The sequence below is a fragment of the Schistocerca piceifrons genome, unplaced genomic scaffold (genome assembly GCF_021461385.2).
Source record: "Schistocerca piceifrons isolate TAMUIC-IGC-003096 unplaced genomic scaffold, iqSchPice1.1 HiC_scaffold_2124, whole genome shotgun sequence".
Taxonomy (NCBI): Eukaryota; Metazoa; Arthropoda; class Insecta; order Orthoptera; family Acrididae; genus Schistocerca; species Schistocerca piceifrons.
Window position 1 is genome coordinate 1 of NW_025728036.1, and position 25,425 is coordinate 25,425.

General features: G+C 53.9%; 46 non-coding genes across 46 annotated transcripts; 8 read left to right on the top strand and 38 right to left on the bottom strand.

Annotated features, from left to right (window-relative positions):
* Positions 1–491: 491 nt before the first annotated feature.
* On the bottom strand, positions 492–565 carry Trnai-aau. Its single transcript has one exon. It is a non-coding gene; the product is annotated as a tRNA-Ile (tRNA).
* A 199-nt stretch (positions 566–764) lies between these two features.
* On the bottom strand, positions 765–836 carry Trnae-uuc. The gene has a single exon. It is a non-coding gene; the product is annotated as a tRNA-Glu (tRNA).
* A 306-nt stretch (positions 837–1,142) lies between these two features.
* On the bottom strand, positions 1,143–1,216 carry Trnam-cau. The gene has a single exon. It is a non-coding gene; the product is annotated as a tRNA-Met (tRNA).
* A 380-nt stretch (positions 1,217–1,596) lies between these two features.
* Trnag-gcc lies at positions 1,597–1,667 on the bottom strand. Its single transcript has one exon. It is a non-coding gene; the product is annotated as a tRNA-Gly (tRNA).
* A 1,268-nt stretch (positions 1,668–2,935) lies between these two features.
* Trnae-uuc lies at positions 2,936–3,006 on the bottom strand. The gene has a single exon. It is a non-coding gene; the product is annotated as a tRNA-Glu (tRNA).
* Positions 3,007–3,313: 307 nt separating this feature from the next.
* Trnam-cau lies at positions 3,314–3,386 on the bottom strand. The gene has a single exon. It is a non-coding gene; the product is annotated as a tRNA-Met (tRNA).
* A 380-nt stretch (positions 3,387–3,766) lies between these two features.
* On the bottom strand, positions 3,767–3,837 carry Trnag-gcc. The gene has a single exon. It is a non-coding gene; the product is annotated as a tRNA-Gly (tRNA).
* Positions 3,838–4,162: 325 nt separating this feature from the next.
* Positions 4,163–4,234, top strand: Trnag-ucc. Its single transcript has one exon. It is a non-coding gene; the product is annotated as a tRNA-Gly (tRNA).
* A 598-nt stretch (positions 4,235–4,832) lies between these two features.
* Positions 4,833–4,906, bottom strand: Trnai-aau. Its single transcript has one exon. It is a non-coding gene; the product is annotated as a tRNA-Ile (tRNA).
* A 198-nt stretch (positions 4,907–5,104) lies between these two features.
* Positions 5,105–5,176, bottom strand: Trnae-uuc. Its single transcript has one exon. It is a non-coding gene; the product is annotated as a tRNA-Glu (tRNA).
* Positions 5,177–5,481: 305 nt separating this feature from the next.
* Positions 5,482–5,554, bottom strand: Trnam-cau. The gene has a single exon. It is a non-coding gene; the product is annotated as a tRNA-Met (tRNA).
* A 380-nt stretch (positions 5,555–5,934) lies between these two features.
* Trnag-gcc lies at positions 5,935–6,005 on the bottom strand. The gene has a single exon. It is a non-coding gene; the product is annotated as a tRNA-Gly (tRNA).
* A 325-nt stretch (positions 6,006–6,330) lies between these two features.
* On the top strand, positions 6,331–6,402 carry Trnag-ucc. Its single transcript has one exon. It is a non-coding gene; the product is annotated as a tRNA-Gly (tRNA).
* A 598-nt stretch (positions 6,403–7,000) lies between these two features.
* On the bottom strand, positions 7,001–7,074 carry Trnai-aau. The gene has a single exon. It is a non-coding gene; the product is annotated as a tRNA-Ile (tRNA).
* Positions 7,075–7,272: 198 nt separating this feature from the next.
* On the bottom strand, positions 7,273–7,344 carry Trnae-uuc. The gene has a single exon. It is a non-coding gene; the product is annotated as a tRNA-Glu (tRNA).
* Positions 7,345–7,649: 305 nt separating this feature from the next.
* On the bottom strand, positions 7,650–7,722 carry Trnam-cau. Its single transcript has one exon. It is a non-coding gene; the product is annotated as a tRNA-Met (tRNA).
* A 380-nt stretch (positions 7,723–8,102) lies between these two features.
* On the bottom strand, positions 8,103–8,173 carry Trnag-gcc. The gene has a single exon. It is a non-coding gene; the product is annotated as a tRNA-Gly (tRNA).
* Positions 8,174–8,498: 325 nt separating this feature from the next.
* Trnag-ucc lies at positions 8,499–8,570 on the top strand. Its single transcript has one exon. It is a non-coding gene; the product is annotated as a tRNA-Gly (tRNA).
* Positions 8,571–9,168: 598 nt separating this feature from the next.
* Positions 9,169–9,242, bottom strand: Trnai-aau. Its single transcript has one exon. It is a non-coding gene; the product is annotated as a tRNA-Ile (tRNA).
* Positions 9,243–9,440: 198 nt separating this feature from the next.
* Trnae-uuc lies at positions 9,441–9,512 on the bottom strand. Its single transcript has one exon. It is a non-coding gene; the product is annotated as a tRNA-Glu (tRNA).
* A 305-nt stretch (positions 9,513–9,817) lies between these two features.
* On the bottom strand, positions 9,818–9,890 carry Trnam-cau. The gene has a single exon. It is a non-coding gene; the product is annotated as a tRNA-Met (tRNA).
* Positions 9,891–10,270: 380 nt separating this feature from the next.
* Positions 10,271–10,341, bottom strand: Trnag-gcc. Its single transcript has one exon. It is a non-coding gene; the product is annotated as a tRNA-Gly (tRNA).
* Positions 10,342–10,666: 325 nt separating this feature from the next.
* On the top strand, positions 10,667–10,738 carry Trnag-ucc. The gene has a single exon. It is a non-coding gene; the product is annotated as a tRNA-Gly (tRNA).
* Positions 10,739–11,336: 598 nt separating this feature from the next.
* Positions 11,337–11,410, bottom strand: Trnai-aau. The gene has a single exon. It is a non-coding gene; the product is annotated as a tRNA-Ile (tRNA).
* Positions 11,411–11,608: 198 nt separating this feature from the next.
* Trnae-uuc lies at positions 11,609–11,680 on the bottom strand. The gene has a single exon. It is a non-coding gene; the product is annotated as a tRNA-Glu (tRNA).
* A 305-nt stretch (positions 11,681–11,985) lies between these two features.
* Positions 11,986–12,058, bottom strand: Trnam-cau. Its single transcript has one exon. It is a non-coding gene; the product is annotated as a tRNA-Met (tRNA).
* A 380-nt stretch (positions 12,059–12,438) lies between these two features.
* Trnag-gcc lies at positions 12,439–12,509 on the bottom strand. Its single transcript has one exon. It is a non-coding gene; the product is annotated as a tRNA-Gly (tRNA).
* Positions 12,510–12,834: 325 nt separating this feature from the next.
* On the top strand, positions 12,835–12,906 carry Trnag-ucc. Its single transcript has one exon. It is a non-coding gene; the product is annotated as a tRNA-Gly (tRNA).
* A 588-nt stretch (positions 12,907–13,494) lies between these two features.
* Positions 13,495–13,568, bottom strand: Trnai-aau. Its single transcript has one exon. It is a non-coding gene; the product is annotated as a tRNA-Ile (tRNA).
* A 198-nt stretch (positions 13,569–13,766) lies between these two features.
* Positions 13,767–13,838, bottom strand: Trnae-uuc. The gene has a single exon. It is a non-coding gene; the product is annotated as a tRNA-Glu (tRNA).
* Positions 13,839–14,143: 305 nt separating this feature from the next.
* Trnam-cau lies at positions 14,144–14,216 on the bottom strand. The gene has a single exon. It is a non-coding gene; the product is annotated as a tRNA-Met (tRNA).
* A 380-nt stretch (positions 14,217–14,596) lies between these two features.
* Positions 14,597–14,667, bottom strand: Trnag-gcc. Its single transcript has one exon. It is a non-coding gene; the product is annotated as a tRNA-Gly (tRNA).
* Positions 14,668–14,992: 325 nt separating this feature from the next.
* On the top strand, positions 14,993–15,064 carry Trnag-ucc. The gene has a single exon. It is a non-coding gene; the product is annotated as a tRNA-Gly (tRNA).
* Positions 15,065–15,662: 598 nt separating this feature from the next.
* On the bottom strand, positions 15,663–15,736 carry Trnai-aau. Its single transcript has one exon. It is a non-coding gene; the product is annotated as a tRNA-Ile (tRNA).
* Positions 15,737–15,934: 198 nt separating this feature from the next.
* Positions 15,935–16,006, bottom strand: Trnae-uuc. The gene has a single exon. It is a non-coding gene; the product is annotated as a tRNA-Glu (tRNA).
* A 305-nt stretch (positions 16,007–16,311) lies between these two features.
* On the bottom strand, positions 16,312–16,384 carry Trnam-cau. Its single transcript has one exon. It is a non-coding gene; the product is annotated as a tRNA-Met (tRNA).
* A 380-nt stretch (positions 16,385–16,764) lies between these two features.
* Positions 16,765–16,835, bottom strand: Trnag-gcc. Its single transcript has one exon. It is a non-coding gene; the product is annotated as a tRNA-Gly (tRNA).
* A 325-nt stretch (positions 16,836–17,160) lies between these two features.
* On the top strand, positions 17,161–17,232 carry Trnag-ucc. Its single transcript has one exon. It is a non-coding gene; the product is annotated as a tRNA-Gly (tRNA).
* Positions 17,233–17,830: 598 nt separating this feature from the next.
* Positions 17,831–17,904, bottom strand: Trnai-aau. Its single transcript has one exon. It is a non-coding gene; the product is annotated as a tRNA-Ile (tRNA).
* A 198-nt stretch (positions 17,905–18,102) lies between these two features.
* Positions 18,103–18,174, bottom strand: Trnae-uuc. The gene has a single exon. It is a non-coding gene; the product is annotated as a tRNA-Glu (tRNA).
* A 305-nt stretch (positions 18,175–18,479) lies between these two features.
* Trnam-cau lies at positions 18,480–18,552 on the bottom strand. The gene has a single exon. It is a non-coding gene; the product is annotated as a tRNA-Met (tRNA).
* A 380-nt stretch (positions 18,553–18,932) lies between these two features.
* Positions 18,933–19,003, bottom strand: Trnag-gcc. The gene has a single exon. It is a non-coding gene; the product is annotated as a tRNA-Gly (tRNA).
* Positions 19,004–19,328: 325 nt separating this feature from the next.
* Positions 19,329–19,400, top strand: Trnag-ucc. Its single transcript has one exon. It is a non-coding gene; the product is annotated as a tRNA-Gly (tRNA).
* Positions 19,401–19,998: 598 nt separating this feature from the next.
* Positions 19,999–20,072, bottom strand: Trnai-aau. The gene has a single exon. It is a non-coding gene; the product is annotated as a tRNA-Ile (tRNA).
* A 198-nt stretch (positions 20,073–20,270) lies between these two features.
* Trnae-uuc lies at positions 20,271–20,342 on the bottom strand. The gene has a single exon. It is a non-coding gene; the product is annotated as a tRNA-Glu (tRNA).
* A 305-nt stretch (positions 20,343–20,647) lies between these two features.
* On the bottom strand, positions 20,648–20,720 carry Trnam-cau. The gene has a single exon. It is a non-coding gene; the product is annotated as a tRNA-Met (tRNA).
* Between the last annotated feature and the right edge of the window lie 4,705 nt (positions 20,721–25,425).

Below are 25,425 nucleotides of genomic sequence, written 5' to 3' on the forward strand. Positions count from 1 at the left end.
CGACTTTGCTCGGCTGACGCGAGAGCTGACGCTCTCAAATCGCCTATATCAAAACGACAAGCACGAGAAACGACTGAGAGAGGTAAAAGAGAGGTGAGGCTAGGCGATGGACACACAGCACGCCCCTTCATTTCACGGTGGCGTCTCCCTGACCGAATCGGCTGCAGCTCCGAAACTAAGGAAGAAACAAAAATAGGAAGTACAACTGCCAATAGTACCCTGTGTTCCCATGCGCTCACCCCCGCCCAAGTACTGACAGGGGCCCAAGTGGTTGCGCATCGGCAATCGGACATTTTCTTTCATTTTCTCTTTATCGGTTGAGAACCAGTGTATTCAAGATATTATGGCCATTGCCGAGTGAATGATGTAGCGCTTCCCGACGAGTCGGGTTCGGATCCTCTGTCAACTTCCACGCGAGGGTGATGATCTTTTGGTCATCACACTCGCCAGCTGAAATCGGCGCTGCCTTTTCGTTAGTAGTAAAAGAGCAGTGGCCCGTGGGGGGATCGAACCCACGACCTTCGCGTTATTAGCACGACGCTCTAACCAACTGAGCTAACGGGCCCCAGCAGATGCAGTTGCTCAGCCCTACGCTGGAAACTGGTGGCATGAAGCCGTACACCATTTCTATGGTCGTCGTGCGTCTGCTTCCCTAGTCTATATTCTGCTGGACGGTCACGAAACAGTAGCTATATTGCGAGCAGGACGGGAAACGGCCGCTCGGACAGCTCAAACTTGTCACGACTCGTGTGGAAAAAATTCCGTTCCGGTACCGGGAATCGAACCCGGGCCTCCTGGGTGAAAGCCAGGTATCCTAGCCACTAGACCACACCGGATGCGGCCGTTTCGTTCGACCGTTCGTACGGTCGCTTGTCGCATTTCGTGTCGAGTGCCGCGTCGGCGCCCTTCTCTCTTTGCGAGCATCTTTGCACAGACTGACTGGCAAGGCGCGCACCTCAAACGCCGCAGAGCAATGCTTTTGGCTTCATGCTTCTGCTGGGAGAAGAGGAAAAGGGAAGCTGTAAGTAGCAATAACAGGAGGTAAACATTTTCCCGCTGAAGCGTTGAAAAGTTGTGGATAACAAACAAGAACTACGTTGGGCGCCCTAGCAACAGCGCCACCATCAGTCACAGAAAATTAAATGCCCCGGGTGAGGATCGAACTCACGACCTTAAGATTATGAGACTTACGCGCTGCCTACTGCGCTACCGAGCACGGGTGCACCACTGGTCCTGGAAACTGGGTAAATACCGTACCCAATATTAGACGTAGAGACACTGTACTTCTGGGTAACGTGTTCTGTTGCTACACGCGCACTGCCGGCCCAGTTGATTGCGGTGTTGCTGCAGCTGTTGCAACGATAGGCAAGCACTCCTTGTCGTTAAAGCTCAGTGCCTCGGAGGCACCTGGACACAGCAACTTGTGAGGCCAAGCCGACGCTAGTCTGCAGAACATCATGCGAGCGTCCTAGTGGGGACCGGCGAGTGCTGCGTTCTCGGTTCTTCCTCAAGGGAATCCAGCTATATATTCTTGCGGATCGTGCATCTCAAGCGCGCAAGCCACACGGCAGCATTATCGCGGGAAAAGCAAAATGATGCATCGGCCGGGAATCGAACCCGGCCGCCCCGCGTGGCAGGCGAGCATTCTACCACTGAACCACCGATGCTGGGGCCAGCGGCAACTTCACGCTGCTTCCCGAGCAGATGTCTCAAGGGAAAGTGGGACTGCCGTCAAGCGCCGTAGCATTCTGTGGAGAGATGCTGCAGACGCTGAATCCTGCACTGCACTGCTTAAAAATGCCGCCAGAACGCGGTCCTCGCCGGCGCCGACTCTTGCCAAAGGATGCGAAATGTGCGCGGATACGCTGTCCGAATGCGTCTGGATGTGCTCCCCTAGCCTACCTCGAAATGCGCCTGCAGGACGATCACCTTCGGCCGCTGCCGACAGGCGGGAAGCCGACACAGCGCGGAGGCGGGGCGCTCGCTTGTGCGGTGGTGGTGTAATGGTCAGCATAGTTGCCTTCCAAGCAGTTGATCGGGTTCGATTCCCGCCACCGCAGCAGGCTTTTAATTTCGCGTATGAGTACTTTTGCCACGCGCTCTTAAATTATTGTTTTTTCCCGGCCTCCTACTCGCTGCATACCAGCCCTTAGTGTGTCTCGACTTTGTCTCGACTTTGCTCGGCTGACGCGAGAAGCTGACGCTCTCAAATCGGGCCTATATCAAAACGACAAGCACGAGAAACGACTGAGAGAGGTAAAGAGAGGTGAGGCTAGGCGATGGACACACAGCACGCCCCCTTCATTTTCACGGTGGCGTCTCCCTGACCGAATCGGGCTGCAGCTCCGAAAACTAAGGAGAAACAAAAATAGGAAGTAAAACTGCCAATAGTACCCTGTGTTCCCATGCGCTCACCCGCCCAAGTACTGACAGGGGCCAAAGTGGTTGCGCATCGGCAATCGGACATTTTCTTTCATTTTCTCTTATCGGTTGAGAACCAGTGTATTCAAGATATTATGGCCATTGCCGAGTGAATGATGTAGCGCTTCCCGACGAGTCGGGTTCGGATCCTCTGTCAACTTCCACGCAGGGGTGATGATCTTTTGGTCATCACACTCGCCAGCTGAAATCGGCGCTGCCTTTTCGTAGTAGTAAAAGAGCAGTGGCCGTGGGGGGGATCGAACCACGACCTTCGCGTTATTAGCACGACGCTCTAACCAACTGAGCTAACGGGCCCCAGCAGATGCAGTTGCTCAGCCCTACGCTGGAAACTGGTGGCATGAAGCCGTACACCATTTCTATGGTCGTCGTGCGTCCTGCTTCCCTAGTCTATATTCTGCTGACGGTCACGAAACAGTAGCTATATTGCGAGCAGGACGGGAAACGGCCGCTCGGACAGCTCAAACTTGTCACGACTCGTGTGGAAAAAATTCCGTTCCGGTACCGGGAATCGAACCGGGCCTCCTGGGTGAAAGCCAGGTATCCTAGCCACTAGACCACACCGGATGCGGCCGTTTCGTTCGACCGTTCGTACGGTCGCTTGTCGCATTTCGTGTCGAGTGCCGCGTCGGCGCCCTTCTCTCTTTGCGAGCATCTTTGCACAGACTGACTGGCAAGGGCGCGCACCTCAAACGCCGCAGAGCAATGCTTTTGGCTTCATGCTCTGCTGGGAGAAGAGGAAAAGGGAAGCTGTAAGTAGCAATAACAGGAGGTAAACATTTTCCCGCTGAAGCGTTGAAAAGTTGTGGATAACAAACAAGAACTACGTTGGCGCCCTAGCAACAGCGCCACCATCAGTCACAGAAAAATTAAATGCCCCGGGTGAGGATCGAACTCACGACCTTAAGATTATGAGACTTACGCGCTGCCTACTGCGCTACCGAGGCACGGGTGCACCACTGGTCCTGGAAACTGGGTAAATACCGTACCCAATATTAGACGTAGAGACACTGTACTTCCTGGGTAACGTGTTCTGTTGCTACACGCGCACTGCCGGCCCAGTTGATTGCGGTGTTGCTGCAGCTGTTGCAACGATAGGCAGCACTCCTTGTCGTTAAAGCTCAGTGCCTCGGAGGCACCTGGACACAGCAACTTGTGAGGCCAAGCCGACGCTAGTCTGCAGAACATCATGCGAGCGTCCTAGTGGGGACCGGCGAGTGCTGCGTTCTCGGTTCTTCTCAAGGGAATCCAGCTATATATTCTTGCGGATCGTGCATCTCAAGCGCGCAAGCCACACGGCAGCATTATCGCGGGAAAAGCAAAATGATGCATCGGCCGGGAATCGAACCCGGGCCGCCCGCGTGGCAGGCGAGCATTCTACCACTGAACCACCGATGCTGGGGCCAGCGGCAACTTCACGCTGCTTCCCGAGCAGATGTCTCAAGGGAAAGTGGGACTGCCGTCAAGCGCCGTAGCATTCTGTGGAGAAGATGCTGCAGACGCTGAATCCTGCACTGCACTGCTTAAAAATGCCGCCAGAACGCGGTCCTCGCCGGCGCCGACTCTTGCCAAAGGATGCGAAATGTGCGCGGATACGCTGTCCGAATGCGTCTGGATGTGCTCCCCTAGCCTACCTCGAAATGCGCCTGCCAGGTACGATCACCTTCGGCCGCTGCCGACAGGCGGGAAGCCGACACAGCGCGGAGGCGGGGCGCTCGCTTGTGCGGTGGTGGTGTAATGGTCAGCATAGTTGCCTTCCAAGCAGTTGATCCGGGTTCGATTCCCGGCCACCGCAGCAGGCTTTTAATTTCGCGTATGAGTACTTTTGCCACGCGCTCTTAAATTATTGTTTTTCCGGCCTCCTACTCGCTGCATACCAGCCCTTAGTGTGTCTCGACTTGTCTCGACTTTGCTCGGCTGACGCGAGAGCTGACGCTCTCAAATCGGCCTATATCAAAACGACAAGCACGAGAAACGACTGAGAGAGGTAAAGAGAGGTGAGGCTAGGCGATGGACACACAGCACGCCCCCTTCATTTCACGGTGGCGTCTCCCTGACCGAATCGGGCTGCAGCTCCGAAAACTAAGGAGAAACAAAAATAGGAAGTAAAACTGCCAATAGTACCCTGTGTTCCCATGCGCTCACCCGCCCAAGTACTGACAGGGGCCAAAGTGGTTGCGCATCGGCAATCGGACATTTTCTTTCATTTTCTCTTTATCGGTTGAGAACCAGTGTATTCAAGATATTATGGCCATTGCCGAGTGAATGATGTAGCGCTTCCCGACGAGTCGGGTTCGGATCCTCTGTCAACTTCCACGCAGGGTGATGATCTTTTGGTCATCACACTCGCCAGCTGAAATCGGCGCTGCCTTTTCGTAGTAGTAAAAGAGCAGTGGCCCGTGGGGGGATCGAACCCACGACCTTCGCGTTATTAGCACGACGCTCTAACCAACTGAGCTAACGGGCCCCAGCAGATGCAGTTGCCCAGCCCTACGCTGGAAACTGGTGGCATGAAGCCGTACACCATTTCTATGGTCGTCGTGCGTCTGCTTCCCTAGTCTATATTCTGCTGACGGTCACGAAACAGTAGCTATATTGCGAGCAGGACGGGAAACGGCCGCTCGGACAGCTCAAACTTGTCACGACTCGTGTGGAAAAAATTCCGTTCCGGTACCGGGAATCGAACCCGGGCCTCCTGGGTGAAAGCCAGGTATCCTAGCCACTAGACCACACCGGATGCGGCCGTTTCGTTCGACCGTTCGTACGGTCGCTTGTCGCATTTCGTGTCGAGTGCCGCGTCGGCGCCCTTCTCTCTTTGCGAGCATCTTTGCACAGACTGACTGGCAAGGCGCGCACCTCAAACGCCGCAGAGCAATGCTTTTGGCTTCATGCTCTGCTGGGAGAAGAGGAAAAGGGAAGCTGTAAGTAGCAATAACAGGAGGTAAACATTTTCCCGCTGAAGCGTTGAAAAGTTGTGGATAACAAACAAGAACTACGTTGGCGCCCTAGCAACAGCGCCACCATCAGTCACAGAAAATTAAATGCCCCGGGTGAGGATCGAACTCACGACCTTAAGATTATGAGACTTACGCGCTGCCTACTGCGCTACCGAGGCACGGGTGCACCACTGGTCCTGGAAACTGGGTAAATACCGTACCCAATATTAGACGTAGAGACACTGTACTTCCTGGGTAACGTGTTCTGTTGCTACACGCGCACTGCCGGCCCAGTTGATTGCGGTGTTGCTGCAGCTGTTGCAACGATAGGCAGCACTCCTTGTCGTTAAAGCTCAGTGCCTCGGAGGCACCTGGACACAGCAACTTGTGAGGCCAAGCCGACGCTAGTCTGCAGAACATCATGCGAGCGTCCTAGTGGGGACCGGCGAGTGCTGCGTTCTCGGTTCTTCTCAAGGGAATCCAGCTATATATTCTTGCGGATCGTGCATCTCAAGCGCGCAAGCCACACGGCAGCATTATCGCGGGAAAAGCAAAATGATGCATCGGCCGGGAATCGAACCCGGGCCGCCCGCGTGGCAGGCGAGCATTCTACCACTGAACCACCGATGCTGGGGCCAGCGGCAACTTCACGCTGCTTCCCGAGCAGATGTCTCAAGGGAAAGTGGGACTGCCGTCAAGCGCCGTAGCATTCTGTGGAGAAGATGCTGCAGACGCTGAATCCTGCACTGCACTGCTTAAAAATGCCGCCAGAACGCGGTCCTCGCCGGCGCCGACTCTTGCCAAAGGATGCGAAATGTGCGCGGATACGCTGTCCGAATGCGTCTGGATGTGCTCCCCTAGCCTACCTCGAAATGCGCCTGCCAGGTACGATCACCTTCGGCCGCTGCCGACAGGCGGGAAGCCGACACAGCGCGGAGGCGGGGCGCTCGCTTGTGCGGTGGTGGTGTAATGGTCAGCATAGTTGCCTTCCAAGCAGTTGATCCGGGTTCGATTCCCGGCCACCGCAGCAGGCTTTTAATTTCGCGTATGAGTACTTTTGCCACGCGCTCTTAAATTATTGTTTTTCCGGCCTCCTACTCGCTGCATACCAGCCCTTAGTGTGTCTCGACTTGTCTCGACTTTGCTCGGCTGACGCGAGAGCTGACGCTCTCAAATCGGCCTATATCAAAACGACAAGCACGAGAAACGACTGAGAGAGGTAAAGAGAGGTGAGGCTAGGCGATGGACACACAGCACGCCCCCTTCATTTCACGGTGGCGTCTCCCTGACCGAATCGGGCTGCAGCTCCGAAAACTAAGGAGAAACAAAAATAGGAAGTAAAACTGCCAATAGTACCCTGTGTTCCCATGCGCTCACCCGCCCAAGTACTGACAGGGGCCAAAGTGGTTGCGCATCGGCAATCGGACATTTTCTTTCATTTTCTCTTTATCGGTTGAGAACCAGTGTATTCAAGATATTATGGCCATTGCCGAGTGAATGATGTAGCGCTTCCCGACGAGTCGGGTTCGGATCCTCTGTCAACTTCCACGCAGGGTGATGATCTTTTGGTCATCACACTCGCCAGCTGAAATCGGCGCTGCCTTTTCGTAGTAGTAAAAGAGCAGTGGCCCGTGGGGGGATCGAACCCACGACCTTCGCGTTATTAGCACGACGCTCTAACCAACTGAGCTAACGGGCCCCAGCAGATGCAGTTGCTCAGCCCTACGCTGGAAACTGGTGGCATGAAGCCGTACACCATTTCTATGGTCGTCGTGCGTCTGCTTCCCTAGTCTATATTCTGCTGACGGTCACGAAACAGTAGCTATATTGCGAGCAGGACGGGAAACGGCCGCTCGGACAGCTCAAACTTGTCACGACTCGTGTGGAAAAAATTCCGTTCCGGTACCGGGAATCGAACCCGGGCCTCCTGGGTGAAAGCCAGGTATCCTATCCACTAGACCACACCGGATGCGGCCGTTTCGTTCGACCGTTCGTACGGTCGCTTGTCGCATTTCGTGTCGAGTGCCGCGTCGGCGCCCTTCTCTCTTTGCGAGCATCTTTGCACAGACTGACTGGCAAGGCGCGCACCTCAAACGCCGCAGAGCAATGCTTTTGGCTTCATGCTCTGCTGGGAGAAGAGGAAAAGGGAAGCTGTAAGTAGCAATAACAGGAGGTAAACATTTTCCCGCTGAAGCGTTGAAAAGTTGTGGATAACAAACAAGAACTACGTTGGCGCCCTAGCAACAGCGCCACCATCAGTCACAGAAAATTAAATGCCCCGGGTGAGGATCGAACTCACGACCTTAAGATTATGAGACTTACGCGCTGCCTACTGCGCTACCGAGGCACGGGTGCACCACTGGTCCTGGAAACTGGGTAAATACCGTACCCAATATTAGACGTAGAGACACTGTACTTCCTGGGTAACGTGTTCTGTTGCTACACGCGCACTGCCGGCCCAGTTGATTGCGGTGTTGCTGCAGCTGTTGCAACGATAGGCAGCACTCCTTGTCGTTAAAGCTCAGTGCCTCGGAGGCACCTGGACACAGCAACTTGTGAGGCCAAGCCGACGCTAGTCTGCAGAACATCATGCGAGCGTCCTAGTGGGGACCGGCGAGTGCTGCGTTCTCGGTTCTTCTCAAGGGAATCCAGCTATATATTCTTGCGGATCGTGCATCTCAAGCGCGCAAGCCACACGGCAGCATTATCGCGGGAAAAGCAAAATGATGCATCGGCCGGGAATCGAACCCGGGCCGCCCGCGTGGCAGGCGAGCATTCTACCACTGAACCACCGATGCTGGGGCCAGCGGCAACTTCACGCTGCTTCCCGAGCAGATGTCTCAAGGGAAAGTGGGACTGCCGTCAAGCGCCGTAGCATTCTGTGGAGAAGATGCTGCAGACGCTGAATCCTGCACTGCACTGCTTAAAAATGCCGCCAGAACGCGGTCCTCGCCGGCGCCGACTCTTGCCAAAGGATGCGAAATGTGCGCGGATACGCTGTCCGAATGCGTCTGGATGTGCTCCCCTAGCCTACCTCGAAATGCGCCTGCCAGGTACGATCACCTTCGGCCGCTGCCGACAGGCGGGAAGCCGACACAGCGCGGAGGCGGGGCGCTCGCTTGTGCGGTGGTGGTGTAATGGTCAGCATAGTTGCCTTCCAAGCAGTTGATCCGGGTTCGATTCCCGGCCACCGCAGCAGGCTTTTAATTTCGCGTATGAGTACTTTTGCCACGCGCTCTTAAATTATTGTTTTTCCGGCCTCCTACTCGCTGCATACCAGCCCTTAGTGTGTCTCGACTTGTCTCGACTTTGCTCGGCTGACGCGAGAGCTGACGCTCTCAAATCGGCCTATATCAAAACGACAAGCACGAGAAACGACTGAGAGAGGTAAAGAGAGGTGAGGCTAGGCGATGGACACACAGCACGCCCCCTTCATTTCACGGTGGCGTCTCCCTGACCGAATCGGGCTGCAGCTCCGAAAACTAAGGAGAAACAAAAATAGGAAGTAAAACTGCCAATAGTACCCTGTGTTCCCATGCGCTCACCCGCCCAAGTACTGACAGGGGCCAAAGTGGTTGCGCATCGGCAATCGGACATTTTCTTTCATTTTCTCTTTATCGGTTGAGAACCAGTGTATTCAAGATATTATGGCCATTGCCGAGTGAATGATGTAGCGCTTCCCGACGAGTCGGGTTCGGATCCTCTGTCAACTTCCACGCAGGGTGATGATCTTTTGGTCATCACACTCGCCAGCTGAAATCGGCGCTGCCTTTTCGTAGTAGTAAAAGAGCAGTGGCCCGTGGGGGGATCGAACCCACGACCTTCGCGTTATTAGCACGACGCTCTAACCAACTGAGCTAACGGGCCCCAGCAGATGCAGTTGCTCAGCCCTACGCTGGAAACTGGTGGCATGAAGCCGTACACCATTTCTATGGTCGTCGTGCGTCTGCTTCCCTAGTCTATATTCTGCTGACGGTCACGAAACAGTAGCTATATTGCGAGCAGGACGGGAAACGGCCGCTCGGACAGCTCAAACTTGTCACGACTCGTGTGGAAAAAATTCCGTTCCGGTACCGGGAATCGAACCCGGGCCTCCTGGGTGAAAGCCAGGTATCCTAGCCACTAGACCACACCGGATGCGGCCGTTTCGTTCGACCGTTCGTACGGTCGCTTGTCGCATTTCGTGTCGAGTGCCGCGTCGGCGCCCTTCTCTCTTTGCGAGCATCTTTGCACAGACTGACTGGCAAGGCGCGCACCTCAAACGCCGCAGAGCAATGCTTTTGGCTTCATGCTCTGCTGGGAGAAGAGGAAAAGGGAAGCTGTAAGTAGCAATAACAGGAGGTAAACATTTTCCCGCTGAAGCGTTGAAAAGTTGTGGATAACAAACAAGAACTACGTTGGCGCCCTAGCAACAGCGCCACCATCAGTCACAGAAAATTAAATGCCCCGGGTGAGGATCGAACTCACGACCTTAAGATTATGAGACTTACGCGCTGCCTACTGCGCTACCGAGGCACGGGTGCACCACTGGTCCTGGAAACTGGGTAAATACCGTACCCAATATTAGACGTAGAGACACTGTACTTCCTGGGTAACGTGTTCTGTTGCTACACGCGCACTGCCGGCCCAGTTGATTGCGGTGTTGCTGCAGCTGTTGCAACGATAGGCAGCACTCCTTGTCGTTAAAGCTCAGTGCCTCGGAGGCACCTGGACACAGCAACTTGTGAGGCCAAGCCGACGCTAGTCTGCAGAACATCATGCGAGCGTCCTAGTGGGGACCGGCGAGTGCTGCGTTCTCGGTTCTTCTCAAGGGAATCCAGCTATATATTCTTGCGGATCGTGCATCTCAAGCGCGCAAGCCACACGGCAGCATTATCGCGGGAAAAGCAAAATGATGCATCGGCCGGGAATCGAACCCGGGCCGCCCGCGTGGCAGGCGAGCATTCTACCACTGAACCACCGATGCTGGGGCCAGCGGCAACTTCACGCTGCTTCCCGAGCAGATGTCTCAAGGGAAAGTGGGACTGCCGTCAAGCGCCGTAGCATTCTGTGGAGAAGATGCTGCAGACGCTGAATCCTGCACTGCACTGCTTAAAAATGCCGCCAGAACGCGGTCCTCGCCGGCGCCGACTCTTGCCAAAGGATGCGAAATGTGCGCGGATACGCTGTCCGAATGCGTCTGGATGTGCTCCCCTAGCCTACCTCGAAATGCGCCTGCCAGGTACGATCACCTTCGGCCGCTGCCGACAGGCGGGAAGCCGACACAGCGCGGAGGCGGGGCGCTCGCTTGTGCGGTGGTGGTGTAATGGTCAGCATAGTTGCCTTCCAAGCAGTTGATCCGGGTTCGATTCCCGGCCACCGCAGCAGGCTTTTAATTTCGCGTATGAGTACTTTTGCCACGCGCTCTTAAATTATTGTTTTTCCGGCCTCCTACTCGCTGCATACCAGCCCTTAGTGTGTCTCGACTTGTCTCGACTTTGCTCGGCTGACGCGAGAGCTGACGCTCTCAAATCGGCCTATATCAAAACGACAAGCACGAGAAACGACTGAGAGAGGTAAAGAGAGGTGAGGCTAGGCGATGGACACACAGCACGCCCCCTTCATTTCACGGTGGCGTCTCCCTGACCGAATCGGGCTGCAGCTCCGAAAACTAAGGAGAAACAAAAATAGGAAGTAAAACTGCCAATAGTACCCTGTGTTCCCATGCGCTCACCCGCCCAAGTACTGACAGGGGCCAAAGTGGTTGCGCATCGGCAATCGGACATTTTCTTTCATTTTCTCTTTATCGGTTGAGAACCAGTGTATTCAAGATATTATGGCCATTGCCGAGTGAATGATGTAGCGCTTCCCGACGAGTCGGGTTCGGATCCTCTGTCAACTTCCACGCAGGGTGATGATCTTTTGGTCATCACACTCGCCAGCTGAAATCGGCGCTGCCTTTTCGTAGTAGTAAAAGAGCAGTGGCCCGTGGGGGGATCGAACCCACGACCTTCGCGTTATTAGCACGACGCTCTAACCAACTGAGCTAACGGGCCCCAGCAGATGCAGTTGCTCAGCCCTACGCTGGAAACTGGTGGCATGAAGCCGTACACCATTTCTATGGTCGTCGTGCGTCTGCTTCCCTAGTCTATATTCTGCTGACGGTCACGAAACAGTAGCTATATTGCGAGCAGGACGGGAAACGGCCGCTCGGACAGCTCAAACTTGTCACGACTCGTGTGGAAAAAATTCCGTTCCGGTACCGGGAATCGAACCCGGGCCTCCTGGGTGAAAGCCAGGTATCCTAGCCACTAGACCACACCGGATGCGGCCGTTTCGTTCGACCGTTCGTACGGTCGCTTGTCGCATTTCGTGTCGAGTGCCGCGTCGGCGCCCTTCTCTCTTTGCGAGCATCTTTGCACAGACTGACTGGCAAGGCGCGCACCTCAAACGCCGCAGAGCAATGCTTTTGGCTTCATGCTCTGCTGGGAGAAGAGGAAAAGGGAAGCTGTAAGTAGCAATAACAGGAGGTAAACATTTTCCCGCTGAAGCGTTGAAAAGTTGTGGATAACAAACAAGAACTACGTTGGCGCCCTAGCAACAGCGCCACCATCAGTCACAGAAAATTAAATGCCCCGGGTGAGGATCGAACTCACGACCTTAAGATTATGAGACTTACGCGCTGCCTACTGCGCTACCGAGGCACGGGTGCACCACTGGTCCTGGAAACTGGGTAAATACCGTACCCAATATTAGACGTAGAGACACTGTACTTCCTGGGTAACGTGTTCTGTTGCTACACGCGCACTGCCGGCCCAGTTGATTGCGGTGTTGCTGCAGCTGTTGCAACGATAGGCAGCACTCCTTGTCGTTAAAGCTCAGTGCCTCGGAGGCACCTGGACACAGCAACTTGTGAGGCCAAGCCGACGCTAGTCTGCAGAACATCATGCGAGCGTCCTAGTGGGGACCGGCGAGTGCTGCGTTCTCGGTTCTTCTCAAGGGAATCCAGCTATATATTCTTGCGGATCGTGCATCTCAAGCGCGCAAGCCACACGGCAGCATTATCGCGGGAAAAGCAAAATGATGCATCGGCCGGGAATCGAACCCGGGCCGCCCGCGTGGCAGGCGAGCATTCTACCACTGAACCACCGATGCTGGGGCCAGCGGCAACTTCACGCTGCTTCCCGAGCAGATGTCTCAAGGGAAAGTGGGACTGCCGTCAAGCGCCGTAGCATTCTGTGGAGAAGATGCTGCAGACGCTGAATCCTGCACTGCACTGCTTAAAAATGCCGCCAGAACGCGGTCCTCGCCGGCGCCGACTCTTGCCAAAGGATGCGAAATGTGCGCGGATACGCTGTCCGAATGCGTCTGGATGTGCTCCCCTAGCCTACCTCGAAATGCGCCTGCCAGGTACGATCACCTTCGGCCGCTGCCGACAGGCGGGAAGCCGACACAGCGCGGAGGCGGGGCGCTCGCTTGTGCGGTGGTGGTGTAATGGTCAGCATAGTTGCCTTCCAAGCAGTTGATCCGGGTTCGATTCCCGGCCACCGCAGCAGGCTTTTAATTTCGCGTATGAGTACTTTTGCCACGCGCTCTTAAATTATTGTTTTTCCGGCCTCCTACTCGCTGCATACCAGCCCTTAGTGTGTCTCGACTTTGCTCGGCTGACGCGAGAGCTGACGCTCTCAAATCGGCCTATATCAAAACGACAAGCACGAGAAACGACTGAGAGAGGTAAAGAGAGGTGAGGCTAGGCGATGGACACACAGCACGCCCCCTTCATTTCACGGTGGCGTCTCCCTGACCGAATCGGGCTGCAGCTCCGAAAACTAAGGAGAAACAAAAATAGGAAGTAAAACTGCCAATAGTACCCTGTGTTCCCATGCGCTCACCCGCCCAAGTACTGACAGGGGCCAAAGTGGTTGCGCATCGGCAATCGGACATTTTCTTTCATTTTCTCTTTATCGGTTGAGAACCAGTGTATTCAAGATATTATGGCCATTGCCGAGTGAATGATGTAGCGCTTCCCGACGAGTCGGGTTCGGATCCTCTGTCAACTTCCACGCAGGGTGATGATCTTTTGGTCATCACACTCGCCAGCTGAAATCGGCGCTGCCTTTTCGTAGTAGTAAAAGAGCAGTGGCCCGTGGGGGGATCGAACCCACGACCTTCGCGTTATTAGCACGACGCTCTAACCAACTGAGCTAACGGGCCCCAGCAGATGCAGTTGCTCAGCCCTACGCTGGAAACTGGTGGCATGAAGCCGTACACCATTTCTATGGTCGTCGTGCGTCTGCTTCCCTAGTCTATATTCTGCTGACGGTCACGAAACAGTAGCTATATTGCGAGCAGGACGGGAAACGGCCGCTCGGACAGCTCAAACTTGTCACGACTCGTGTGGAAAAAATTCCGTTCCGGTACCGGGAATCGAACCCGGGCCTCCTGGGTGAAAGCCAGGTATCCTAGCCACTAGACCACACCGGATGCGGCCGTTTCGTTCGACCGTTCGTACGGTCGCTTGTCGCATTTCGTGTCGAGTGCCGCGTCGGCGCCCTTCTCTCTTTGCGAGCATCTTTGCACAGACTGACTGGCAAGGCGCGCACCTCAAACGCCGCAGAGCAATGCTTTTGGCTTCATGCTCTGCTGGGAGAAGAGGAAAAGGGAAGCTGTAAGTAGCAATAACAGGAGGTAAACATTTTCCCGCTGAAGCGTTGAAAAGTTGTGGATAACAAACAAGAACTACGTTGGCGCCCTAGCAACAGCGCCACCATCAGTCACAGAAAATTAAATGCCCCGGGTGAGGATCGAACTCACGACCTTAAGATTATGAGACTTACGCGCTGCCTACTGCGCTACCGAGGCACGGGTGCACCACTGGTCCTGGAAACTGGGTAAATACCGTACCCAATATTAGACGTAGAGACACTGTACTTCCTGGGTAACGTGTTCTGTTGCTACACGCGCACTGCCGGCCCAGTTGATTGCGGTGTTGCTGCAGCTGTTGCAACGATAGGCAGCACTCCTTGTCGTTAAAGCTCAGTGCCTCGGAGGCACCTGGACACAGCAACTTGTGAGGCCAAGCCGACGCTAGTCTGCAGAACATCATGCGAGCGTCCTAGTGGGGACCGGCGAGTGCTGCGTTCTCGGTTCTTCTCAAGGGAATCCAGCTATATATTCTTGCGGATCGTGCATCTCAAGCGCGCAAGCCACACGGCAGCATTATCGCGGGAAAAGCAAAATGATGCATCGGCCGGGAATCGAACCCGGGCCGCCCGCGTGGCAGGCGAGCATTCTACCACTGAACCACCGATGCTGGGGCCAGCGGCAACTTCACGCTGCTTCCCGAGCAGATGTCTCAAGGGAAAGTGGGACTGCCGTCAAGCGCCGTAGCATTCTGTGGAGAAGATGCTGCAGACGCTGAATCCTGCACTGCACTGCTTAAAAATGCCGCCAGAACGCGGTCCTCGCCGGCGCCGACTCTTGCCAAAGGATGCGAAATGTGCGCGGATACGCTGTCCGAATGCGTCTGGATGTGCTCCCCTAGCCTACCTCGAAATGCGCCTGCCAGGTACGATCACCTTCGGCCGCTGCCGACAGGCGGGAAGCCGACACAGCGCGGAGGCGGGGCGCTCGCTTGTGCGGTGGTGGTGTAATGGTCAGCATAGTTGCCTTCCAAGCAGTTGATCCGGGTTCGATTCCCGGCCACCGCAGCAGGCTTTTAATTTCGCGTATGAGTACTTTTGCCACGCGCTCTTAAATTATTGTTTTTCCGGCCTCCTACTCGCTGCATACCAGCCCTTAGTGTGTCTCGACTTGTCTCGACTTTGCTCGGCTGACGCGAGAGCTGACGCTCTCAAATCGGCCTATATCAAAACGACAAGCACGAGAAACGACTGAGAGAGGTAAAGAGAGGTGAGGCTAGGCGATGGACACACAGCACGCCCCCTTCATTTCACGGTGGCGTCTCCCTGACCGAATCGGGCTGCAGCTCCGAAAACTAAGGAGAAACAAAAATAGGAAGTAAAACTGCCAATAGTACCCTGTGTTCCCATGCGCTCACCCGCCCAAGTACTGACAGGGGCCAAAGTGGTTGCGCATCGGCAATCGGACATTTTCTTTCATTTTCTCTTTATCGGTTGAGAACCAGTGTATTCAAGATATTATGGCCATTGCCGAGTGAATGATGTAGCGCTTCCCGACGAGTCGGGTTCGGATCCTCTGTCAACTTCCACGCAGGGTGATGATCTTTTGGTCATCACACTCGCCAGCTGAAATCGGCGCTGCCTTTTCGTAGTAGTAAAAGAGCAGTGGCCCGTGGGGGGATCGAACCCACGACCTTCGCGTTATTAGCACGACGCTCTAACCAACTGAGCTAACGGGCCCCAGCAGATGCAGTTGCTCAGCCCTACGCTGGAAACTGGTGGCATGAAGCCGTACACCATTTCTATGGTCGTCGTGCGTCTGCTTCCCTAGTCTATATTCTGCTGACGGTCACGAAACAGTAGCTATATTGCGAGCAGGACGGGAAACGGCCGCTCGGACAGCTCAAACTTGTCACGACTCGTGTGGAAAAAATTCCGTTCCGGTACCGGGAATCGAACCCGGGCCTCCTGGGTGAAAGCCAGGTATCCTAGCCACTAGACCACACCGGATGCGGCCGTTTCGTTCGACCGTTCGTACGGTCGCTTGTCGCATTTCGTGTCGAGTGCCGCGTCGGCGCCCTTCTCTCTTTGCGAGCATCTTTGCACAGACTGACTGGCAAGGCGCGCACCTCAAACGCCGCAGAGCAATGCTTTTGGCTTCATGCTCTGCTGGGAGAAGAGGAAAAGGGAAGCTGTAAGTAGCAATAACAGGAGGTAAACATTTTCCCGCTGAAGCGTTGAAAAGTTGTGGATAACAAACAAGAACTACGTTGGCGCCCTAGCAACAGCGCCACCATCAGTCACAGAAAATTAAATGCCCCGGGTGAGGATCGAACTCACGACCTTAAGATTATGAGACTTACGCGCTGCCTACTGCGCTACCGAGGCACGGGTGCACCACTGGTCCTGGAAACTGGGTAAATACCGTACCCAATATTAGACGTAGAGACACTGTACTTCCTGGGTAACGTGTTCTGTTGCTACACGCGCACTGCCGGCCCAGTTGATTGCGGTGTTGCTGCAGCTGTTGCAACGATAGGCAGCACTCCTTGTCGTTAAAGCTCAGTGCCTCGGAGGCACCTGGACACAGCAACTTGTGAGGCCAAGCCGACGCTAGTCTGCAGAACATCATGCGAGCGTCCTAGTGGGGACCGGCGAGTGCTGCGTTCTCGGTTCTTCTCAAGGGAATCCAGCTATATATTCTTGCGGATCGTGCATCTCAAGCGCGCAAGCCACACGGCAGCATTATCGCGGGAAAAGCAAAATGATGCATCGGCCGGGAATCGAACCCGGGCCGCCCGCGTGGCAGGCGAGCATTCTACCACTGAACCACCGATGCTGGGGCCAGCGGCAACTTCACGCTGCTTCCCGAGCAGATGTCTCAAGGGAAAGTGGGACTGCCGTCAAGCGCCGTAGCATTCTGTGGAGAAGATGCTGCAGACGCTGAATCCTGCACTGCACTGCTTAAAAATGCCGCCAGAACGCGGTCCTCGCCGGCGCCGACTCTTGCCAAAGGATGCGAAATGTGCGCGGATACGCTGTCCGAATGCGTCTGGATGTGCTCCCCTAGCCTACCTCGAAATGCGCCTGCCAGGTACGATCACCTTCGGCCGCTGCCGACAGGCGGGAAGCCGACACAGCGCGGAGGCGGGGCGCTCGCTTGTGCGGTGGTGGTGTAATGGTCAGCATAGTTGCCTTCCAAGCAGTTGATCCGGGTTCGATTCCCGGCCACCGCAGCAGGCTTTTAATTTCGCGTATGAGTACTTTTGCCACGCGCTCTTAAATTATTGTTTTTCCGGCCTCCTACTCGCTGCATACCAGCCCTTAGTGTGTCTCGACTTGTCTCGACTTTGCTCGGCTGACGCGAGAGCTGACGCTCTCAAATCGGCCTATATCAAAACGACAAGCACGAGAAACGACTGAGAGAGGTAAAGAGAGGTGAGGCTAGGCGATGGACACACAGCACGCCCCCTTCATTTCACGGTGGCGTCTCCCTGACCGAATCGGGCTGCAGCTCCGAAAACTAAGGAGAAACAAAAATAGGAAGTAAAACTGCCAATAGTACCCTGTGTTCCCATGCGCTCACCCGCCCAAGTACTGACAGGGGCCAAAGTGGTTGCGCATCGGCAATCGGACATTTTCTTTCATTTTCTCTTTATCGGTTGAGAACCAGTGTATTCAAGATATTATGGCCATTGCCGAGTGAATGATGTAGCGCTTCCCGACGAGTCGGGTTCGGATCCTCTGTCAACTTCCACGCAGGGTGATGATCTTTTGGTCATCACACTCGCCAGCTGAAATCGGCGCTGCCTTTTCGTAGTAGTAAAAGAGCAGTGGCCCGTGGGGGGATCGAACCCACGACCTTCGCGTTATTAGCACGACGCTCTAACCAACTGAGCTAACGGGCCCCAGCAGATGCAGTTGCTCAGCCCTACGCTGGAAACTGGTGGCATGAAGCCGTACACCATTTCTATGGTCGTCGTGCGTCTGCTTCCCTAGTCTATATTCTGCTGACGGTCACGAAACAGTAGCTATATTGCGAGCAGGACGGGAAACGGCCGCTCGGACAGCTCAAACTTGTCACGACTCGTGTGGAAAAAATTCCGTTCCGGTACCGGGAATCGAACCCGGGCCTCCTGGGTGAAAGCCAGGTATCCTATCCACTAGACCACACCGGATGCGGCCGTTTCGTTCGACCGTTCGTACGGTCGCTTGTCGCATTTCGTGTCGAGTGCCGCGTCGGCGCCCTTCTCTCTTTGCGAGCATCTTTGCACAGACTGACTGGCAAGGCGCGCACCTCAAACGCCGCAGAGCAATGCTTTTGGCTTCATGCTCTGCTGGGAGAAGAGGAAAAGGGAAGCTGTAAGTAGCAATAACAGGAGGTAAACATTTTCCCGCTGAAGCGTTGAAAAGTTGTGGATAACAAACAAGAACTACGTTGGCGCCCTAGCAACAGCGCCACCATCAGTCACAGAAAATTAAATGCCCCGGGTGAGGATCGAACTCACGACCTTAAGATTATGAGACTTACGCGCTGCCTACTGCGCTACCGAGGCACGGGTGCACCACTGGTCCTGGAAACTGGGTAAATACCGTACCCAATATTAGACGTAGAGACACTGTACTTCCTGGGTAACGTGTTCTGTTGCTACACGCGCACTGCCGGCCCAGTTGATTGCGGTGTTGCTGCAGCTGTTGCAACGATAGGCAGCACTCCTTGTCGTTAAAGCTCAGTGCCTCGGAGGCACCTGGACACAGCAACTTGTGAGGCCAAGCCGACGCTAGTCTGCAGAACATCATGCGAGCGTCCTAGTGGGGACCGGCGAGTGCTGCGTTCTCGGTTCTTCTCAAGGGAATCCAGCTATATATTCTTGCGGATCGTGCATCTCAAGCGCGCAAGCCACACGGCAGCATTATCGCGGGAAAAGCAAAATGATGCATCGGCCGGGAATCGAACCCGGGCCGCCCGCGTGGCAGGCGAGCATTCTACCACTGAACCACCGATGCTGGGGCCAGCGGCAACTTCACGCTGCTTCCCGAGCAGATGTCTCAAGGGAAAGTGGGACTGCCGTCAAGCGCCGTAGCATTCTGTGGAGAAGATGCTGCAGACGCTGAATCCTGCACTGCACTGCTTAAAAATGCCGCCAGAACGCGGTCCTCGCCGGCGCCGACTCTTGCCAAAGGATGCGAAATGTGCGCGGATACGCTGTCCGAATGCGTCTGGATGTGCTCCCCTAGCCTACCTCGAAATGCGCCTGCCAGGTACGATCACCTTCGGCCGCTGCCGACAGGCGGGAAGCCGACACAGCGCGGAGGCGGGGCGCTCGCTTGTGCGGTGGTGGTGTAATGGTCAGCATAGTTGCCTTCCAAGCAGTTGATCCGGGTTCGATTCCCGGCCACCGCAGCAGGCTTTTAATTTCGCGTATGAGTACTTTTGCCACGCGCTCTTAAATTATTGTTTTTCCGGCCTCCTACTCGCTGCATACCAGCCCTTAGTGTGTCTCGACTTGTCTCGACTTTGCTCGGCTGACGCGAGAGCTGACGCTCTCAAATCGGCCTATATCAAAACGACAAGCACGAGAAACGACTGAGAGAGGTAAAGAGAGGTGAGGCTAGGCGATGGACACACAGCACGCCCCCTTCATTTCACGGTGGCGTCTCCCTGACCGAATCGGGCTGCAGCTCCGAAAACTAAGGAGAAACAAAAATAGGAAGTAAAACTGCCAATAGTACCCTGTGTTCCCATGCGCTCACCCGCCCAAGTACTGACAGGGGCCAAAGTGGTTGCGCATCGGCAATCGGACATTTTCTTTCATTTTCTCTTTATCGGTTGAGAACCAGTGTATTCAAGATATTATGGCCATTGCCGAGTGAATGATGTAGCGCTTCCCGACGAGTCGGGTTCGGATCCTCTGTCAACTTCCACGCAGGGTGATGATCTTTTGGTCATCACACTCGCCAGCTGAAATCGGCGCTGCCTTTTCGTAGTAGTAAAAGAGCAGTGGCCCGTGGGGGGATCGAACCCACGACCTTCGCGTTATTAGCACGACGCTCTAACCAACTGAGCTAACGGGCCCCAGCAGATGCAGTTGCTCAGCCCTACGCTGGAAACTGGTGGCATGAAGCCGTACACCATTTCTATGGTCGTCGTGCGTCTGCTTCCCTAGTCTATATTCTGCTGACGGTCACGAAACAGTAGCTATATTGCGAGCAGGACGGGAAACGGCCGCTCGGACAGCTCAAACTTGTCACGACTCGTGTGGAAAAAATTCCGTTCCGGTACCGGGAATCGAACCCGGGCCTCCTGGGTGAAAGCCAGGTATCCTAGCCACTAGACCACACCGGATGCGGCCGTTTCGTTCGACCGTTCGTACGGTCGCTTGTCGCATTTCGTGTCGAGTGCCGCGTCGGCGCCCTTCTCTCTTTGCGAGCATCTTTGCACAGACTGACTGGCAAGGCGCGCACCTCAAACGCCGCAGAGCAATGCTTTTGGCTTCATGCTCTGCTGGGAGAAGAGGAAAAGGGAAGCTGTAAGTAGCAATAACAGGAGGTAAACATTTTCCCGCTGAAGCGTTGAAAAGTTGTGGATAACAAACAAGAACTACGTTGGCGCCCTAGCAACAGCGCCACCATCAGTCACAGAAAATTAAATGCCCCGGGTGAGGATCGAACTCACGACCTTAAGATTATGAGACTTACGCGCTGCCTACTGCGCTACCGAGGCACGGGTGCACCACTGGTCCTGGAAACTGGGTAAATACCGTACCCAATATTAGACGTAGAGACACTGTACTTCCTGGGTAACGTGTTCTGTTGCTACACGCGCACTGCCGGCCCAGTTGATTGCGGTGTTGCTGCAGCTGTTGCAACGATAGGCAGCACTCCTTGTCGTTAAAGCTCAGTGCCTCGGAGGCACCTGGACACAGCAACTTGTGAGGCCAAGCCGACGCTAGTCTGCAGAACATCATGCGAGCGTCCTAGTGGGGACCGGCGAGTGCTGCGTTCTCGGTTCTTCTCAAGGGAATCCAGCTATATATTCTTGCGGATCGTGCATCTCAAGCGCGCAAGCCACACGGCAGCATTATCGCGGGAAAAGCAAAATGATGCATCGGCCGGGAATCGAACCCGGGCCGCCCGCGTGGCAGGCGAGCATTCTACCACTTTTTTTTTTTTTTTTTTTTTTTCTTTTTTTTTTTTTTTTTTTTTTTTTTTTTTTTTTGTTTTTTTTTTTGTTTTTTTTTTTTTTATTTTTTAATTTGGGCCTCCCATCTCCCCTTATAGCCCTCCTTACTCTCACCAAAATATGCCTTCTTCGGCGAGCTTCATCGCTATATTTGCTGGACTGTCGAACTTCGTGGAACAGTGGTATAACTTAAAACAAAATCATCTTCTGCTCAGATGGTGTGGTGTCTTCTTCCACAGAAAAATGGAGAACTAAGAAAAATTTTATCGCGGAATTCGTGGGCGGTCTTCTTTCCTCCGCTGGTTCAACTCTTCTGCTCGTAGTTCAACTAAACTCATATTCCGCTGACAAGAAAAATATATTGTCCCTCCTGACTAACGTCAGTCACTCCGATGTAGCAGAGAGTTGTTACAAAACAGGTGTCAACGCAGCACAACAGCACAACATGAGAGTTTATGTCGATGTGTGGATCACACGAAAGAAACAGAAATCACAGGAAAGTAATAAAATGAAATCGCGACAGTCCGGGAACAGAATTTAAGAGATTGGAAAAAAACACTCCTGCAACTATGAATGTTCCACACAAACAGGCTGTATCTTCTAAAATACCCATGAAGTCTTGTGAACAAAATAAAATTCCTCAAAAGTAAAAGGACATTCCTCCCTTGGAGATAAAACCAGAACGACCCGTAGTGTGGGTGTGGCACAAGTCACCAACCATAACGCAAATAAAACAAATAAAAGAAGGAAAAAGAAATTAAAAATAGAACGCGTCAGCTCAGTAAATCTCAGTTCAAGGTGTTTGCCGCAGTTCCATTTCATAGCCGTAATCCAAGGCCGCCTTCAAAAAATTCGCAAACAGTTCGCGAAATTGAACGCAATCCTTCAGTGTCATATACTGGGCCCACAAATAATCCAGGTAAATCACAGTATCAGTGACGGCCATATCGATAAGGGCATAAATCGTATGCCCTAAGATCCAGACAGTGGCGTTATTTTTCGTCCGCGGGAAAGCTTTGAAGTTAGGCACTATCACACGACGAACAGTCACAAGGTGAGGAGGCGTTCTATTAATGTGGGCGACCATTCGTTGACACAGCCGCCATACCGTCGACACCGATGCACACTCAAAACGATGTTCCCGTGTGTCCACAGCACCACATCTACCACAGTTGGCAGAGGGAAGGAGATGAATGTCGGCAAGCCGCTGGTTCGTCGCTAGGGTGTTGTTGACGATCTTAAACCAGAGCGCACTCACGTCCGACGGCAACACCGGGTTGTTGATGTTTGCCCACACGTTCACCCATTCCACTGTAGGGTTCCGGAACACCAGTTTATGACGCGGAGGTTGTCCAGTCAGGGCAACGTAGAGTCCGCGGGCGGTCCTGTGTCTGTCGGTAGCCGTTGACAGAGCGTAGCTCCTCGTTAAAAAGTACTCCCGTATGTAGGACATCTTATACGGGATGGCCGCGAGAGAGACGGGCGCCGCTTCAGAGCGTGGGCGGTAGAGCTCCAGGAGTGCCGCGGTGCTTCCTGCCGGATTGTCGGACTGCAGGGTGGCTGTCCGGTGGACGAGCAGCGCGCCGCATTTGCGTGGAACGTCGGTGAAACCGAGGCCGCCCAGCTGCCTGTCGATGACACAGGTCGAAGCCTTGACTTTAAAAATTTCATGCCGCCACAGGAGCCAGTAGACTGCCTGCGAAATCGCCCTCCCGATCGGCTTCGGAACACTAAGCAGTTGGGCGATGTACCACGCGTTCGATAAAATGAATGTGTTAATGACGGCCACACGTTGATGTAAGTTGAGTCGGCGACCTGAGTGGCTGCGACATAGGGTCTTCACAGTGCCAAGAATGCGCCTCCAGTTTAAAACTTGCATTTTTTGTGGGCACGCTACAATGTCGAGTCCTAAAATTTTGTGGGTGCGCACAACACGGAACCAGTCCCGTTCAGCAGACAGTCCCCGACGACCCAGTGGTACCAATACAGTTTTCCGCGTATTCAGAACGGCGCCAGAGGCACGTTCGTACAATGTCAGAACATCGCGAACTCTGTCCAAGTCATGCGCCCGCCCCAGGAAAAGTCCCACGTCGTCAGCATAGGCAGCACATTTGAGAGAGACGTGACAGACCTGGACACCTTCAATGATTCGACCGACTGCGCGCAAAAACGGGTCGAGCGCAATGACAAATAGGAGCATTGATAAAGGACAGCCCTGTCTGACGGATCTTGTAATAGGAATGGGCGGCGACTGCCAACCATTGATGACAATTACGGACGTCGCCGACGATAAAAGATTCCGGATAGCATCGAGAAAGTGGCCGCCGAACCCCAGTTTTGTCATGACGGACAGAAGATAATCGTGCCCGATACGGTCGAATGCATTGGCAAAGTCGATGGAGAGAATGCCAGCGGACAGGTCATTAATGGCTGCGTACGCGACCACGTCTCGGTATGAAGCCGCAGCGTGAAAAATGCTACGGCGTTGCACACCACACGACTGAAAGGGACTGATTATCTTGTCCATGACCACACTGAGTTTCGTTGCGAGGCATCGTGCCGCCAGTTTATAGTCTGCATTTAAAAGTGTGATAGGGCGTAATGCCTCAACACGGCATGCTGTCGGTGTCTTCGGAAGTAATATAATACGCCCTGCAACGAACTTCGAAGGGACAGCAGCACCACGAACAATTTCATTGATCATGATCGTCAATGTCTCACCGAAAATATCCCAATAAGCCAGGTAAAATTCGATGGGAAGGCCATCTGGACCTGGAGACTTCCCTCGACGACACGAACGCAACACGTCTTTCACATCGTCCCGTGACAACATCTCATCCAGTGACTGACGGTCAGATTCGGAGATGACAGTATCCAATTCATCTAACAGAAAGGAACGTGCGACATCATCGGCAGCTGTCCGTCCGAACAATCTCTTAAAGTGGTCGGTGACGTGGGGAACGATCTCATGCTTCGCCGTGAGACGAGCACCAGTGTCCGTGATGAGGGTGGTAATGTCTTTCCTCCGCGCCAACCGTTTCTCGCGTGCCAAGTGGTAAAGCGTTGGCACTTCGTCAATGGTCTCACACTGCGGTCGGCTCCTGATCAGAACACCTTGTGCCTTGTGGAGGTGATGCTGGAGTATCTTGCTTTTAATTCTATTCAAACGTGCGCGTAAGTTTTGATCTGGCGCCACGGGCGCATCAAGCGCATCCTGGAGGCACTGCTGATAAAAGGCAATGGTGCGCCTCTCCCAAAATGACGCCTCCCTTGCATACCGCATCGCAACACTGCGCAACTGCGGTTTGGCTAGGTCGACCCACCATTGTAAGACCGAGGCATAGCTTCCCCGTTTTTCAGAACAAAACTGCCACACGTTCTGAATCTCGCAACGTAAACCGGCGTCAGAGAGATGACGGGTATTGAGTTTCCAAACACGGGAAGGTGGTGCCTGCCTATGTGCCAGTAATTGCACGTCACACACAACCCCGCAGTGATCGCTAAAAGCGACGGGATGTACCGCAACCCTATGAAGATAGGTTTGAAGCGGCCGCGACACATAAATGCGATCAATTCTGCTGGCACCGTTCGCATAAAAATGTGTGTATTGCGTCGTGGTAGGATGAAAATGACGCCAAACATCGATCAAGTCATTTGTCACAATTAGTTGGGAAAGTTCCGGGCACATGGTAGCCGTGGGAAATTGATCGGCTGCGGCAGTAACACAGTTAAAATCGCCGCCAACTACGACATTGCGGGTCGACGCAAAAAACGGAACCACATCTTGATTAAAAAAAACAGAACGTGCACGTTTATGATCAGTGCCACTCGGCGCGTATATATTAATAAATGTGACATCCTGGATCGTACACGTAAGTAAGCGGCCATTCGGTAAAAATTGAACGTTAGTTGGTTGCAATACAGTTTTATAAAGAACAGCGGTGCCACAAGTACCTTCAACGTTAATGTTATAGATGACATCATAACCAGGGACGTTATTGAAGCGCTTAACAGTAACTTCTTGGAGCAATGCAACGTCATAGCCTCCCAAAGTTAAAAAGTCTATAAAACTTGCTATTTTATGCGCAGCTATGATGCGATTTACATTGAGTGATAAAACTGAGAAGATCTTTAGATGTTGACGAGCAGCGGCCATTTAAAACACAGACACTCAAGCATTAGCAAGAAAAATGAGAAACGGAAGACGCAGATGCAGCGTCTTAAGCACACCAATAAAACTGTCAAG